The sequence below is a fragment of the Triturus cristatus genome, chromosome 3_2 (genome assembly GCF_964204655.1).
Source record: "Triturus cristatus chromosome 3_2, aTriCri1.1, whole genome shotgun sequence".
Classification (NCBI taxonomy): domain Eukaryota; kingdom Metazoa; phylum Chordata; class Amphibia; order Caudata; family Salamandridae; genus Triturus; species Triturus cristatus.
The window spans coordinates 1,215,004,962-1,215,023,018 of NC_140584.1; positions in this window are offsets into that span (position 1 = coordinate 1,215,004,962).

Consider the following 18,057-nt stretch of genomic DNA (forward strand, 5'->3'; position numbering starts at 1 on the left):
ACAGGCTGCACTCGGTCCTACCCGGACTGGTCCATCCGGACCAGTCCGGCTTCATGCCGCATCGAAACACGGCTCTCAACATACGACGCCTTAATGGGGTGCTGGAAAGGTGCCACACAATGCGGGAGGATGCAGTGGTGGTATCGCTTGATGCCACCATGGCCTTTGATACCATTGAATGGCCGTATATGATGGCGGCGCTCCGCAAACTGGGCTTCGGCCCTAACTTTCTGGCCTGGGTTCGCCTTCTTTACTCGGAGCCCCTGGCCCAGGTAGTGGTGAATAACAAGGTCTCTGAGGTCTTTGCCCTTGAGAGGGGAACCAGACAGGGCTGCCCGCTCTCACCCCTCCTATTTGCGCTCTCGCTTGAGCCTCTTGCGGCCTGGATTAGGCAAGACGTTTCCCTAACGGGATTAAAATGGTCAGATGGGTGGGAGGACAAAATTTCCCTGTATGCCGACGATATCCTCCTCTACTTATCCCAGCCTCGTAGGTCTATTATTGTAGCCATGGATATTCTCACGAGTTTCGGGAAAAATTCTGGGTTCCGTATCAACTGGGGCAAGTCCCTTATATATGTCCTCCACGGCAGTCCCCCCATGCTTCCCAACGGCTGCCCGCTCACCTTTGCAGAGGACGGATTCCGCTACCTGGGAGTCTTTGTCTCAGTGGATAGGACACTTACATACGAAAAGAATCTAATGCCGCCCTTGCGGCGGCTCCAACGGGATTCCGAGATCTGGCAGAAGCTTCCGCTATCCTTGCTGGGCCGTGCGGCCCTATTCAAGATGATGGCCCTGCCTCGGTTTCTCTACGCCCTCCAAAATTATCCAGATCTAGTGCCTAATTCTTATTTCGTTGCTGTCGAGGCGGCGCAGCGGACACTACTCTGGGCGGGCACGCCGCGGATAGCATTGCATAAGCTAACACTGGGATGGTATGATGGAGGGATCGCCCTCCCGGACATCCGTAAGTACTATTGGGCCGCCCACTTGTCGGCAATCAACCAAGGGACGTATAGGGACGGCAATGACCCCGGTTACGGGATGGATAGATGGTTACTTCCCGGTGGGAACTACGAAGTCGCACTCTACTCTAAACCCGGAAAACTTCAGCTCACTGGGCCGACCAAGCACTCGGTTCAAATATGGCACGCGGCGCACAGGCAGCTGGGATGGTCCAATACCCTGACTATGGCCACTCCACTGTGGGCGTCGGAGAGGCTGGGCAGCCTAGGTCATACTAAGGGGTTCCGCAGTTGGGACCTTATTGGTATCTCGCAGGTCAAGGACCTGTGGGGACCCGAGGGGGTTAGATCCTTTGCCTACCTGCAGGAAACGTACGATCTAGCGCACACTGAATATTTCAGATATCTGCAGATCAGGCACTCCCTTCAAGCTAACATACCACCGGGGACTAAGCCCCCAGAGGCCTCCCCTCTTGAGGATAGGTTACTCGACGGATACATGCCCGAGCACTCCATTTCACTTACGTATAAGAAATTGATTAATAATCCGCCTGACCCTCTTGGCTCCCTTAAGGAGAAATGGGTGGCCGACGGACTGGAGATTGATGACGAGGAGTGGGTGGAGGCGCTGGCGTCCCCGAGGGAGGTGGCAATTTCGGCCAGACTTCGGCTCATTAAACTTAAGGTGCTGCATAGAGTGTATATCTCCTGCACGAGACTACAGGCGATGGGACGGGGGGGAGGGGGAGGGGCTCTGTTGGCGGGGTTGCGGTATAGTGGGTTCGTTCTTCCACATACTGTGGGACTGCCCGAGGGTTCAGAAGTATTGGAGGCGGGTTGTGTCATGTATGCAGGAGGTATGGGAGGCGGACATACGCCCAGAGTAAAAAAGATGCCTCCTGAACATCTGGGAACCCACGGACTTACCTGCGAGAGGGAAACTCTGGGTCACACTGGGACAAATAGTGGCAAAAAGAAACATAGCCCGCCTTTGGGGTGCATCCGCTCCGCCGAAACTGGCAGATTGGCAAAGAGACATGGACTGGTGTATGCTGCAAGAAAAGACTGTTTACACGGCGCGGGGGTGCCCCCGTAAGTGGGGGGAAGTGTGGTCAAAGTGGAATGAATACAGAGGGGGGATATGCGAGCCCCCGCAGGTCCACCGATCCGACATGGAGATTATGGACTAAGAGTTCTCTGCCTTCAGGGTGCTGTGTCTGGTTCATTGCTTTTGCTGTCCTTGGGGGTACCGGGCCCACAGTGATGCGAATGCTTACGATGACCATATTGTTTGTTTGTATTTTGCAAATAAAAAGAAATATAAAAAAAATAAAAAAACTGATTGATTGTTGGACATACATGCAAAAAACAACATGAAAAATCCCTATGTGAATATGAATGATTCAACGACGAACCAAAGAGCCTTGAAGAAGTTCAAAGAGAATGAAACGTGTTGGCTTTCTTGACAGATATTCATTCTGGCTACAATCAAATTGTTTGTATATGAAGAGGGAACTAATAAAGTATTGGATACAAAAAAAAAAAAAAATACAAAGTCCTTGCCTTCACTGGGCCACTACCGCATTTTACATTGACTTCCACAGTAAAGAGCGGTTGCAGACCATGTTAAAATTCAAGGTCCTTGCCTGCGCTGAGCCGCTCTCAGTGACTACACCGCACTTTAGGTTTGCATGTGTGTAGTAGTCAGTGAAAACGGCTCAGCGCATGCAAGGCCCTTTGTTTTCAACGTCAGCTGCCACCGTGCTTTACATCTGTGTTAAAAAGTAAATCGCGGTGGCAGCAGAGGTCAAGATCAAAGGGCCTTGCATGCACTGAACTTCTACAGTGCTGTACATCGCCTTCAATAATAAAGAGGGGTGGCAGCAATGTTAAAATCCAAGCCAGGACCTTGCATGCACTGGGCCTCTTACTGACTACACCGTGCTTTTTATTTCCATTTGCATAATAGTCAGTAAAAGCGGCTCAGTGCATACAAGGCCCTTTGATTTTAACATCGGCTGCACTGCACTTTCATCTACCTTCAGTAGCAAACTGAGACGGCAGCCGATATTAAAATCAAAGGTCCTTGCCACTTCATTTGTCGCGCTTCATCTTTCTTCATGGGCGACACACTCTCTTTTTTCATTTTGACCGAGCCGAGGGAGGCAAAGGAGTCTCTCCCTTTCAGGGAGATTCCTTTAAGATGAAATATGTTATTTTGCGCCGTTGTTTTCATAGTGGCCATTTGGGTTTGGAATTTGTCTCCCTGCTTGCCAAAACCCACATGGTGAAACAGATCCAGAGGAGGACATTGCCCTAATGGAGGCTCGGGGTAGGACGTTCAACTAATCAGACTATCAGAAATACCCTTCTCTCGCAGTTTAAATAACCTCTGGTCTCTGTTGAGCAGCGCCGCAAGAATAACCCCAAAGAATGCATCATTATTGCCATGGGTCCCAATTCTTCCCTTTACACTGGACTGTACTTTGCGCAGAGGACTCTGCTTGTGACGTCAGCATTAGTGATAGAATTTTGCATCTCCTTTCTGCGGACTCACATCACTCATCATCCTAAACTGCAAGTTTCCCCACTCCAGCATGGCAGGAACCCAGAACAGCTCTGTAGTCCTTCTCTGTCGCTGTGTTGGTGTCTGTCTCCCTCTGTGCGGTCACGCTGCAGGGAGTGCTGCTGGTTTTTAGTCTCCACCAGTGGTTCCGACTGTTTGATCTTTACGTCGGCTGCCACCGTGCTTTACATCTGCCTCCCATAGTAAAGAGTGGTGGCAGCCGAGGTTAAAATCAAAGGGGCAGATTTATGTTGCCCTTGCACCTCATTTACGCCGCCGTTGCGTCACTTTTGTGACGCAGCGGCAGCGCAAATCCTGCGCCATGCTGCGGGGTATTTGCAACGTGACGCATCTGGGAGATGCGTCAAGTTGTAAAGCCCTGCATCACATGTAGGCGTTCCAGGGCAGGTGGGGGCGTTCCGTCGCAGGAACGCCTCCTAGAAGTGGCTGAGTGAAATCTACAAGATTTCACTCTGTCACTTTTGAGCCCATGCTGCGTCAAAACCCTGCGTCTGCTTGAAACAGGCGTAAGGATTGACGCAGCATGAAGTACTGGGTATTTTAGACCCAGCGGTGCAGGGGCACACACCCTATGACTTCTGGGTTCACCCTGTTCCAGACCTACAGAAACACAGAGTCTTCTGGGTGAAGTCAAAGATTCTTTATTGGCTGCAGACCAATTACAGGTATCCTAGAAGTACAACAGCGTGTATGTTCTCAGGAGACTGCTGAAAATCATAGGAACGGACTTCATCTTAAATACCCTTTTTCTTGCCTCAAGCATACATTCCTAGGTTTTATGATACGGCAATAAAGAAGTGTACATTACAAAGAAAAGGCAGAGTCATGATGACCGTCCCACATTCCAGTTCGGCCAGCCCACAATGATTTACACAGTAAGGTTCAGATCCCACATTTGATATCAATAGACCCCCCAATAAACATGAGGATCTCCTGTTTTGGGAAACAAGTCATAAAGCAGGAACAAGCAGGTGTGAAAGAGATTAGCCGGAGGCTTGTGTAGAATGAAAGGGTTTTATGACGGGTCAACCCCTGATGCTAATCACAGGTGGACAGAGGAAGGGGAGCTCGTGAGACCAGTTTGACCCGGGGCAGCAGAGCCAGCTGCCCAGGTCACAGAGAAGTCAGAGGAGAAGCCCATGTACTGTGAGGCCCGTATTTACTCCATTATAGCCTATGTGAGGGCAATGACAAGATGGCCACTGCTTCCAAAATGGAACCCGCGTAGTGAAGCGGAATAGCGTGTACATAGTGCATTCATAGCTAGAACGATATATAAAGCACTCGTACATACCGCATTAACCATTTGCGGTTTGCTAATACCAAGATAGACAGGGGTAGGACCCTGTCCCCTACGCGGTCCCGAATATTAAAGTACGACAAGCATTGTGCAGATAGGGCCCCCCAGAGCATTGCTGGAGCTGCGTCGCGCTTGCGACGCAACTCCAGCAATGCGCCACTTTTACGGCACAGATGCGTCACGCATCTGTGCCGTTTTTGCCCCATGGTGCGCCGCATTGTAAATGCGGCGCATCCATGGTGGCGGAGCTGTGGCGCACAATAACTGGCGCATCCCTGCTGATATGCAGGGATGCGCCAGTTATTATAAATCTGCCCCAAAGAGTCTTGAATACACTGAGTCACTTTCACTGATTGCCAAACGTAGGCAGATATAAAGCACGATGTTGGTGAACAGACAATAACTGTGTATTTTCTGAGAATGGACTTTACCAAGTCGAGCCATGTTTTCTAGCACTGAGTGAAGTGCTTTTTCAGAGAGAGTTGAGCATTGGCATGGTGGAAAAAGGACAGTTTTTTTTCTAAAGGTTTGCAAAAAAACGCAAGAGGGTGGGCATGTGCAGAGAGTGCATGGCCTTTCTGGGAGCTTTGAAGGGTGGGTAGGAGCTACATTACTCCTAATGCAAAGGAGATATTTACCATGAAAGAAAATGATTCCTATGTGGATGCCATGGATTTATCCAGAATACTCGATGACCCAAGGGAAACACCTGGCCAATTACGTTAAAAAAGCAACAACATTGGCATCTGCTAACAAGTCCTAAGAGTCAATACGTTATATAGTCATGCTGTAGAAAACTACACAAAACCACTAATACTGTCAACATTTAAAAGTAATGCTTTGTTTAGAGCGCCCAGTGTTTAAATGTGGATTTATAATAATATTTAAGTAATGGGGGATCCAGACTTACAGGCAAAACTGGTACCATGAAACAATACAAGTATTGGGGGCTAGGCTGCACAGAGTGCTGCCTCTGCTTACTATGTAACCACAGTATGGGCTCCAAAGAAATTCGGCTTAAAATCACTGAAGCTGGGTGTGAGCCGCTCTCGCTCGGAAAAATATGCGCGTTGCGTGGCCTTTAGTAGCTCACAACCATTTTCACTGATCAGAAATAGCTCTCACTGCAGACTAGGTTGGAGACCCCTGTATTAGAACATTTTATAATCCTAACTGACTCAGGGAACATGGTAGAAATTCGAATTTAGTATGCCTGAACTCAGAATGATAAAATACATTTTTTAGTAAAGTTGCTTTTAACATTCTGTGCTTGGAAATACCACGTTTAGAAAGTAGGTATTTTCTTGCCTAAACTATTCAAGCCTGCCTCTGATAGGTTATGTATTCCTTGTCTGGAGTTTGAGTGACAGGGGCTGGGGGATTCCAAGAGACAGGGTGAGTCAGCACAGGGCTGAATAGAGAGATCTGCATGTAGATGGGTGGAAGAACTTGCACTTGGGACCTGAATAGGGCTGGGCCTTCCCTCCACAATGCTGGCTCCACCTCCTGTGGTGCGTCTGATGTCCCTGGCCTACACTGTGAAAGGTAAGAAGGGGTATTGTCAACAAAGTGCTCCAGGACTGACCAGAGTTGGTTTGGACTAGACAAAGACCTCTCTGCCTTCGGAGAACAAAGAGAAAATGAGTGTAAAAAGAGGGACCCAGACCCCAGAAGTTTGGATCACTTTAGGAAACAAGAAGAACCTTTGCTGAGGAGAGGAACCAGAGAGACTGAGGAAGAGACTATCCCTAAGCGGAGTGCTGTTTGGGGGATTGGCCGCAGTGGTTGCCTGACTGCCAAAGAAAGGAGAAAGGACTTTGTGCTACTTTCAAATCAACTTGTAAAGGATCTCCAAGGGGGGGGGGGGGTCACTCGATGGAGTTAGCATTAGCAAATTTAAGAGGGATAAGCTCCTTGAGCAAATACGAAAAGAATTGGGGAACTTTTATGGAATGATCCGGCTATTGGGATTTGTTTAGTACTACGAAACATTCTTCTTTATTTATTTATTTTTTGTTATATTTACAAATGTATGCATCAATGTATATTGTCTCTTTTGCCAGCCTGTTTACAAATAAAAAATTAAAAAAAAAAAAGGATCTCCAAGGGCCTGGTATAGAGTTGGCTCCTGCTGAAGTCTCAGGGACAACAGACTTCACCCACCAGCTCCCTAAGAGTTCTTTTGAAATGCCTGCTGTTGTGATGGGCCTTCTGAGGGACTGCGTGTCGCAAGGAGCTGGAAAAGCGACTCAAGAAGAAGAAGCGTGTCGCCGCCGCAGCCGCTGTCGTCGCATCACTGAAGAAGGTTGTCGCTGCTTCGCATCACAGAAGCGCCTTGCATCGCTGGAGAAGAGGGTTGCCGTCGCATCAGACGCCGTCGCATCATTGGAGAAGCGTGTCACCACCGCAGCCGCTGTCGTTGCATCACTGGAGAAGGGTGTCGTCGCTGCAGCTGTTGCATCGCAGAAGCGCCTTGCATCGCCGGAGAAGAGTATCGCCGTCGCATCAGACGCCGTTGCATCACCGGAGAAGCGTGTCGCAGGGCCTGTCGCGGCTCAGAAGAATTGTTGAGTCGCTGCACATCTGTCAGTCGTGCACACATCGTCGCATCAAGAAGCAGATGCCATTTTGTTTCATTGCACCGGATCTTCATTGCATCACGGCATTGCGGGTCGCACCGCCACAAAAGCACAGTAAGAAACCGACGCATCACCTTCCCTGCAACACTTTCGTTGTATAGCGTTACGCATCCAATGGTACATTGAACTTAAAGTGTCGCATTTACCATCTTAAGAGAACTAAGCTATTTCTACCAGTATGGTGGATTTTTGTCATTTGTGGTCTTGTGATAGGTCTATATAAAGAATACTTATTTTTTATATAAAACCTGTGTGGTGTCCATCTGTAGTGTTGTCACTGGATTACTGTATGTGTTCACAAATGCTTTACACACTGCCTCTGAGATAAGCCAGTCTGCTCGTGCCAAGCTACCAAGGGGGTGAGCAGGGGTTATTTTAAGAGTGTACCCCCTGACTAGACTCAAGGGTCCCTATTTGGTCAAAGGTACCTACCTCTGCCAACTAGAGACCCCCAAATCTAACAATGGCACACTATGAGACACATAGAATGTTTGTAATTGACAATCCTTTTCGTGACAAAAAAACTAAATAGTCTAGATACATAGACAACTTCTTTTTAATTTGGAGAGGTTTTGTTAGATGATCTTTACTCGTTTCACACATGGCATAATACAATCAATCAATCAATCAAGGAATTGTGAAGTGCTCTACTCACCCGTAGGGATCTCAAGGCGCTTTGGGGGAGAGGGGAGGGTGCAGCTACGGTCAGTCGAAGAGCCAGGTCTTGACGATCTTCCTGAAGATGTGAAGAGTGGGGCCACGTCTGATGCTGATCGGGAGCTCGTTCCAGGTTTTTGCAGCGATGTAGAAGAAGGCTCTTCCACCCGTTCTGGCTCTGCTGATGCACGGGGGTTTCGGCGAGGGCGGCGGATGGGAGGTTTCTCTTGGGTATGGGGATTCTTTCGTTGAGATATTGGGGTCTGGGGTTGTGGAGTCATTTGTAGGCGTGGGTGAGTATCTTGAAGATTACTCTCTTCTAAACGGGAAGCCAGTGGAGGTATCGCAGGTTTTGGGTGATGTGTTCGTGTCGAGGGATGCCGTGGACGAGTCTGGCTGCGGTGTTCTGTGTGGTCTGGAGTTTGCGTTGCAGAGATTTGTTGATCCCGATGTAGCGGGCATTTCCGTAGTCTAGTCTGCTGGTTATGAGTGGGTGGGTGACAGTCTTTCTTGATTCAAGAAGGGGGATCCATTTGCAGGTCTTGTGGAGGATGCGGAGGGTGTTGAAGCAGGTGGCAGTGACGGCATTGATCTGTTGGGTCATGGTGCGGGAGGAGTCGAGTATGATGCTGAGGTTCTGGGCGTGGCCCGTGGGGGTGGGGAGGCTGCAGAGGGCAGTGGGCCACCAGTTGTTGTCCCATGCAGAGGGGGAGAGTCTGAGGATAGATGAGGACTTCTGTCTTCTCCAAGTTAAGCTTCAGGCAGCTTTCACTTTGCGGCGCACTTGTTTTCTCTTCCCAGGCGTTTTGTCCTTGTGCATATATTGCAAACGCACGTTTCCTGATGTTGGGAATCACATTTTTCTGACCTCTTTAAACTTACTGGAAATATCTCAGATAATGAGCCCCCTTGAAAGTTTTAATTTTGGTGTGGAGGTAAAAGCCATTGCTGCATATAAAATTAATGTTTATATTACAGAAACTTTTCACTGAATGATGCTACTAAAGCAATATTAAGGGTGGCCAATTAAGAAAGTTTTCTCTGTCATTGTAATATTGCACGGGCTGGTTGGAGCGCTCCGCGGGCCCCGCATTTGACCACTCACTGCTGGGGCTTTCTGGTGACTGTCAGGAACTGACCCCAACCTCCTTTGGATGCTGCCTCCTTTCACAACTTGCGATATACAGCAAGCGTGTGCTGGTAGCAGCCTTAAGATGGCGACTGCGGCGACCTCTTGACACTGGTGAATGAGGGGCACAGACAGCACCGCCTGACATCACCCTGCTCCATGCCCTACACCCCCTCTCATCGCTTGCAGCTAGTGGACCGCACCAACGGTGCCCTCCCTTCAGAGGGGCAGTTTGCAGTGTTGGTGGCTGCAGGAGGGACAACAATTGCACGGCCGATTGGAGGTAGCCACATGACACAAGGCTGGGGAACCAACTGAGACCGGCGTTGGGAGCTGGTGTGCATGATACTGCACATGGCTGCTGCCACGCACAGCATATTTACCGGGGTTGCCACAAGCACCTCCGCGGAACTGGAACCAGTGCTTTATCAGCTCAATCGGGAACCAGAGGCCTAGTGACTTCATCTGGGGCGCTGCACGGGCTCCCATCAAGGTACGCCTCCACTTACCAGCACTGGCGCAAACACCTCTGCCATATTCAAAACCCTTGCCTCACAACTTGCCATGCAGGGCTTCTTGTGGGGAGGGCACTAATGCCCCACCATCTGCCTCCCCCTGGACACCCTTGGTGCTCCTCACCGGGAGATCTAACGCCATAAGAAACAAGCATTTGTAATGCAATAGGTCTCGCTTTTACGCGAGTTTGAGCTATTGGCATTGTAAATGACAATGCCTTCTATTTATGTTTTGGTTTTTAAAAGATAAATAAAACGAAATGTCATTTACAATGCCAATAGCTTAAACTTGAGTAAATGTGAGACCTATTGCATTGCAAATGCTTGTCATTATGTTTTCCCCTTTAAATAATAAAGGATTGATCTTTCTCATTCTATATGAAGAGTTTTCAAAATTATCCTCATTTAAACACCAGCCGAGCATGTGGCTTTTTCAAAGCTAACTCGTACCTAATTATTCACAATTATGCTGCCTCCGCCGTTCCATCACCGTGCATGGCAGCATGTGCACACTGTCTTTAAACAGAGCGCACTTTCCCTCACTCGTGGCCACAGAGGTACCGAGGCCAGCGCGTTCCATTTCCAGAAGTAAGTATGGCAGGCATCGGCTGCGCTACCCTCCGGCCAGCCTCAGAGATATTAAATTGTTCTGCCCTATTTTTACAGCCCCATTTAATATTAATGATGAATTCTTTCAATGGGAAAGTTAGAAGCACTTTTCCTGTCGCTATCGAAACACGCTCTGCAGCTTTTATTAGCGTCTTAAAAAGCTTTGGGGCATATCAACGAGGGCTTTATCTCTGCTTTTTTGGCTTTAGAAGCCAAAAAAGCAAAGATAAAACTAGCGCCCTATCAGCAACAGGGTGCTAACACGCATATTCGCATGTTAGCACCCTTTTACTCTACGCTTCCCCTTGCATCTCTAATGAGATGCAAAGGGGGCGCTCCAGAGTAAAATAATAGGAGAAATGTCGCTAAGCGAAATTTCTCCTATTATCAAGGATATCGCTAACCCTGTTGGAGATTTAAAAAAAGCAGCGCTAACCGCGGTTAACGCTGCTTTTTTACGTCTGGTATTTTTCTGACTTAGCCATGATATCCTATGTAAGGTGGATATCATGGCTAAGTATGTCTATCCCTATCAGCAAGCTATTGCCAAACCTTGTGGGATTATCGCTGTATTTCCAGCGATAATCTCACAATTGGCAGCTTGCGCTCTGAATTTTATCGCTTTGGAGATAAGCGTTGCTGATAGCTCGCTATCTCCGCGATAAAATTCAGAGTTGGTGGGCGATAAGAGCGCTGAGCGAAAATTATCGACAGCACTTGCTGATATGCGCCCAAGATCTTATCTTAGATGATAAATGCATCCATAAGAGTACCCGTCCTCTCACCTGGCAGGTGAGTCCATTTGGCTTTTCTTGCATTTTATAACTAATCTGTTCATGTCAATATAGCACGACTCGAAATAATTCAAGCATTTAGATATTTGTTTTTTGCATTATGTTTATGGGTTTTGGTAAAATAAATGCACAACTAAAACTAAGAGTTTTTTAGGTCAAGCATCAGCGCGCATGTGCTGTCTGCAAGACCTGCTTTCATCCATAATACAACTTTTTCCCAGCATCCTGCTAACCACTGGCACACTTCGTCGCTCTTCTTTGCAGCGTCCTTAGTCGTTCGCTTTGGCCATACCTCACATCTCTCCAAGGCTGAGGCGCACCAGTAAATTATAGTTGCCTTCCGCTTCCATTGTTGATATGTTGGCAGGAGAAATCTTTCTCCTGTTTCCTGCACCATGACTTTCGGTGCAACTGTCGCTGTGTCCAGCCATCATCTTGCTTCGGTGTGAGGCTGTGGGATTCCTCGGCTGCACTGAGCAAATTCCTACAAGTGATGCTGTACAAATAATATATTTTTCTTGCTTCAGTGTGAATCGACTTCTAACAGTAGCATTGCCGTACTAAATGTATAACCTGCATGCACAAGGATGAGTAGCTACCTTACATGCATGCAATAAAGCGGTCACATGTCCGATTACCTTCCACCCTGCAAATTAAGGAAGGTCCAAGCTTCGGTAAGCAAATTAACAAAGCGCACATATGGAAAAGGAGCGCGCATTCAAGTGAAAGTTTGACTGTTATCGCTGCTAAAGTGAATGTTTTACTTTCATGATATGCATGCGCTGTATAACCACCAACTACAGCGTTTGAGAATTGTAGGAGAGTAGGATCTGCTTCACATGTTTGTCCCCACTTTTTGTTGCTGTTTCACTGTTTTTCGACTTTAGTCTGGCTGGGACCCTGCTATTCAGGGACCCAGCCTAGCTGCTTCCTCTCTAAAATGATTCCATGTACTTTAGGTACATTACAGATTGGATCTGAGGCATCCTTATAAGTCCCTAGTATATGGTATACTATGTACCCAGGGCATAGGTACCCCAGAGGCCTACCAGGGGCTGAAGTATGTATTATGCCGCCCCTGGAAAGCCACCATAAAATGACACCCCTTACTGAGATATAGGTTCACTATATCTCACCATATACTGCACATACAAACCTATCAGTCACCCCTATGGCAGGCCTTATCAATCCTGAAGGCAGGCTGCTTGGTTATATGTGAAGGGGTGCCCAGGCATAAGCTGAGCCCCTCTGCAGCCTTCAGAATCTCTTCTTCGGGGTTGTCAGTAGTGCAGTCTGACCATATACTCTTAAGTGCATTATAACCAAACGGTAAATTCTAACTTTGGACAGGCTACACGGAAACATGTCTTGTTTGGTGTCAAACACCTTGCAATCATACCCCCACAGCAGTAACGGGTGTGGGAGTATGATCCCACCCTTCTAGAGGGAGAGACATGACAGCACTGGTATACCCGGTAGAAACTTAATAGAGCCCTGGCATCACAAAATGGATGCTGCAGCCACAAACACAAGTCTGGCCTCCTGCTGCTGACCGAAACTCCGGCAGGGGAGGCCTGGACAATAGGTTTCCTGTCCCAGGGAGGTGTAACCACCTCCCAGACAGGATTATGTTTATTGGTGCTGGGTGGGAGCACACTCTGAGTGCTTTGAAGTCCTGGACTGGGGGCACATTTGGTTTAACTGTGCATAGTCCAGCTCAGACCAGTTCAGGGGCTTTCAGCCCCTGCTCTGGCGTGAAACTGGACAAAGGAAATGGGTGTAACCACCCCCCTTTCCACACCCTCCTATAGGTGGGTCCCCAGAGCTTGTCCAACCCCTTCCTTAGGTATAAGTAAGGAACCTCTGTAACCAGAACTTTAGATTACCCTGGACGTAACTCTGAAGCCGAATCCTGGACCTTCGACGCTCTGCTAAAGACCAGAGAACTGAAGAAATCTCCCTTGGGGTCAAGGAGTGGCTCCCCTGCTTGGCAGGCACCAATTAAGCAAATTGCCCGTCTGCATTTCTGAAGCTCCCGCCGGACTCCAAAGTATTTGCAGCCCAGGAAGAGGATTTCCAGACATCTCAGAGGCCGACCCAAGTCTCCAGCAAAGCTGAGACCCACAGCACTTCTGAGTAGCGTGGAACCAGAACTCCTGGTCACCCTGCATTCCTGCAAGTGCTTGACTTCTCGACGTCTCTTGAAGTCATGCTTGGGCTGACTTGTAGCCCCCACCTCGAGCACTGAATCCACCCAAGAGAGTTGGCCTGGTCATTCCGAGTGACCCGTGGGCCACCATATTGTGTTTCATCTTGAGGTCCCTTCACGATCCCTGGTCCATTGACTGGTGGGTCCCTGAGGGGGTAACTTTGAAATTCCTTGGGCTTCCCTGGTTGCTCCAGATGTGCCCCAAATCCCTACCAAGTGGTGAGTCCCTCAGACCTTGCTGGTTTGCACCGAAGCATCTTTCTCGTTTCTGTTTGGGTTGCTGTTGCCAAGGTTTGTTGTGTCCAATCGGGCACCAACGCTGCACCACTCGACATACTTTGTGGAACAGCTGGAATCCAGCTCCTGGTTGTCCTTGACGCCTCCTGGTCCTTGTGGCTGAAGAGTCAAGCTTCACCTCTTTCACCTGAAATCACCCGACATCGGTGGGCATCTGCCTATTGCCTTCCTGGTCACTGGCTAGTGACCCAGACTCTGTCCCCTCTGCTTTCAGGTTCTTCTCATCTTCGATCCAGGCTTGGATCTCTTCGGACACTTCACATCTTCACGGCAGTAGCACTTCTTAGGTAGCTCCCATTGAAATAGACGACGCGACCCGACACCAAAAGACACCTATGCACCCAGCTTTCCTGGGTGAGGTAACACGAGTACTCCGGTGCTCCCGTGGGTGTTAGCCCTAGAACGTCCTAAGTACAAAAGGGTTTGGTCCTGACTCATTTCTAAGTATCTCTAATCTTTAAAAACCTAACCGCGACTTTCCCCATAGAAGCTAACGGGAGCTCGCGGCTGTGTTCACACAATGCACACGGCCCCCGTGGGTTCCCTATGTCACTACCTTGGGTGGTTCCTTGGGGTCCCAGCGATTCTACTGGCTCTAGCTTTCTGTCTAGTTAAGTCGTGGTTCTTATACCACTATTTTAGTATATGGTTTGTCTCGCCCCTAGGGCCTGACGTGTATTTGTGCTATTTTACTGTGATTATTGAAGTGTAACTCATGTGTTTTGACCTCTAATCTCATAAAGAGACTAGGAGGGTGTGTTTAGTAATAAATACATATATTTGATATATATATACCTGGTGTGGATATCTTTCATTTAGGAACTCAAGAGATTATAGACTGGTAAAACAAGCTGCTTTACATTCCTTCAAGACTTAGCCTGAAGGCTGCTCTCCATAGCTACCACTAGGATAGCTTTCAATAAAGGTTGTCTTTAACCTATAACCAATAAGGGGTTGTTTGGACTGATACAAGGTGCCCACTATAACTAGTGGACAGCATATATCAGGCCAACTTCTCACATTGGTGTGCAGCGTGTGAGATTCCTGCTTGCTATTGTTTTACCAGATAATCTCAATTGAGTAACTAACTGAAAACCACTAAAGGTACCCTAGGTACATATAATACAAGCTTTAGAATACAGTAAGTTCTACTGAACTTAGAGCTGTGTGCTAAGGGCTAGCACACCCTTTCTACAACTCAAGAGAGTTTAGTAGGCCACACTAGAGGAAGTAGTGCAATACACCACACCACACTAGCAATGACTTCAAGGCCAGGAACCAGTAGGTCCTTGCCAGAAGCCAAGGGGCTTCAGGATTCCCAGTATGATAGCCTCCCATTCATGGAACTGAGAGCATTAAGTACAGCTAGGAAACTGAAGACAGGCAAAAGTCCAACCACCCAGCATCTCATAGAGGTACTCAGGCTGGACGACCTTAGCAGATCTTTAGGATCTGAAGGGTTAGGCAGAGTGGGAGGGACAGCACCTGAAGAAAGGCCTAGGGGTGTAACTCCCCATGACCTGACATCTGAGGCTGGCCAGGCAGATGACAATGATCTGGACCTGGAAAATCCAATTCCCCTAGAAAGTGATGGAGAAGACCAAAATGGACCCCTCTTTGTCCCTCCTGGGAGAGTTGGTGGTGGGCCTAGAAGGTCAAGATCTTCCTCCAGGGAGTCTAACCATTCTAACTCATCTGTAGGGACCTCAATCTCCTCTCATAGGAGGGAAACCTCTCAGGAGAGAAGGGATAGACTGCTTAAGTATGAGGAAGCTCAGCTTGAAATCAGAAGGAAGCAGGTAGCCCTAGATAGGGATGCCCTAGAGCTCTACAGAGCTAGAAAAAAGGTGGGACTAGAGTCCCATGGTGGCAGCAACATCCCTAGAGATGGGGAGAGGTCTTATGACCATAGAAACCTGAATAAGATTGTCCCTCCCTACCAGAGTAGGGATGACATCCACAAATGGATAACTGCACTGGAAAGGGCCTGTAAAGTACAAAGGCCCGCCCCATTAGCAGTGGGCTGCAATCTTATGACTCTCCTTTGCAGACAAAGGTAGAGATAAGCTCCTCACTGTTAGAGAGGAGGAGGCAGATGATTACAACAGTCTGAAGAGTGCCTTAATTGATGCGTTTGGCCTAACCACTGAGCAATACAGTTTAAAGTTCAGGGATACCCAAAAGGCACAGACTCAGGACTGGGTAAACTTTGTAGATTGTGCTACTAAGGCTCTGGAAGGTTGGTTACTTGGCAGTAAAGTGCAACACTATCAAGGATTGTACAATTTAATTATGAGGGAGCAGATCCTTAATAATTGTCAGAAATTACTGGTTCTACCAGTACCTTGTAGACTCAGATCTGACCTCTCCCCAAGAATTGGGAAAGAAGGCAGACAAGTGGGTCAGAACTAGGGTGAGGAAGAAGGTACAGAACCAAGGTGGTGAACCCAAGAAGCAAGATGCTAAAAACTCTGACAAGGGTGGGGAGAAGGATAAAGACCAGAAGTCTTCACAAGGCCCCCATACATTTTCTTCAGGTGGGGATTCACAGTCTCACAAGGGAAAAGGCCAAAAGAAACCATGGTGCAAAATTTGTAAACAGAAAACTCACTGGACCAGTGATTGCACCAAGTCCATAGAATATACTCCGGCATATTGCCCTTAAGGCAACTGTTCCACCTAGTATAGCTACAATTGGTGGTGGTAATGTTCAGAATAAGGGTGTAGTAGGGTTGACCCTGGGTTCTGAGATGGACTCTTGCATAGTCATAGTTCCAACTCAGGCTGTTCTAGTCTGTGATGGGGGCATGGATATGTCCCCCTTTGTGAGTCCCAGTAATCTGGGCAAATACAGACATCAGGCTTTAATAAATGGAATAGAGGGTTTGGCATTCAGGGACTCAGGAGCAAGTGTCACAATGGTGACAAAAGATCTTGTGGATCCTGGACAGATTGTACTTGGTGAAATGTACCAAGTGACCAATGCTAGCAATGTCAGAACAGACCATTCTCTGGCAGTTGTTAACTTCTCCTGGGGAGGGGTAACTGGCATTAAGAAGGCTGTGGTAAGTGCAGACCTACCAGTAGAGTGCTTGCTTGGCAATGATCTAGAGACTTCAGCTTGGGCTGAAGTGGAGCTCAGGACACATGCAGAAATGTTAGGGATCCCTGCTCATGTCTTTGCTGTGACTAGGTCACAGGCCAAAATGTCTAAAACTGAACAGGCCCTGGATTCTGGAATAATGGACCGGGTGCCTCCCAAGAAGAGGAGCAGTAGGGTTAAGGCAGTGCCTTCCCACCTGACTCAGAATGCAGACCAGTCTCCTCACGGAGATGATCTTAAGCCTGAAGAAGAAACTGTCCCAGAGGAGCTTGAACCTGACCAGGTTGAGTTCTTGGAGACATGGGGCCCTTCTAGGCCTGATCTGAGCCAGGAGCAGAAAACCTGCCCCTCTCTTGAACCCCTCAGAAAGCAAGCTGCTGATGAGGCTGCTGGGAATGCTAGTGGCACCCATAAAGTTTATTGGGATGATGGACTCCTTTATTCAGAGTGTAGAGACCCCAGGCCAGGTGCATCCAGGAGGTTGGTTATACCTTTGAAATTTAGGGACTTCCTATTGACACTAGCCCATGATATTCCCCTAGCAGGACACCTGGGCCAGAACAAGACTTGGGACAGAATTGTCCCTCACTTTCACTGCCCCCACATGTCTGAAGACACTAAGGAGTTTTGTCGCTCCTGTGTGACATGCCAAGCCAGTGGCAAGGCAGCTGGAACCACAAACGCCCCGTCTGATACCACTACCTGTGGTGGGGGTTCCCATTGAGAGGGTTGGGATTGACATTGTTGGTCCCATGGATCCTCAAACAGCATCTGGGCACAGGTTTATACTGGTGGTGGTGGACCATGCCACCAGGTACCCAGAAGTAATTCCCCTCAGGGCCACTACAGCACCTGTTGTGGCAAGAGCTCTCTTGGGTGTATTCTCAAGAGCAGGCTTTCCTAAGGAGGTAGTATCTGACAGGGATGCAAACTTCATGTCTAGTTACTTGCCTGCTATGTGGAAGGAGTGTGGAGTGAACTATAAGTTCACCACCCCTATCACCTACAATGCAATGGTTTAGTTGAAAGGTTCAACAAAACCTTAAAGGGCATGATTAAAGGACTCCCAGAAAAGCTTAGGCGAAGATGGGACATACTCTTGCCCTGCCTTTTATTTGCATACAGGGAGGTGCCTCAAAAGGGAGTTGGCTACAGCCCTTTTGAACTTTTGTTTGGTCACCCTGTCAGAGGTCCATTGTGTCTGGTTAAGGAAGGAAGAGAGTTACCTCTCAAGCCCCCCAAACAGGACAT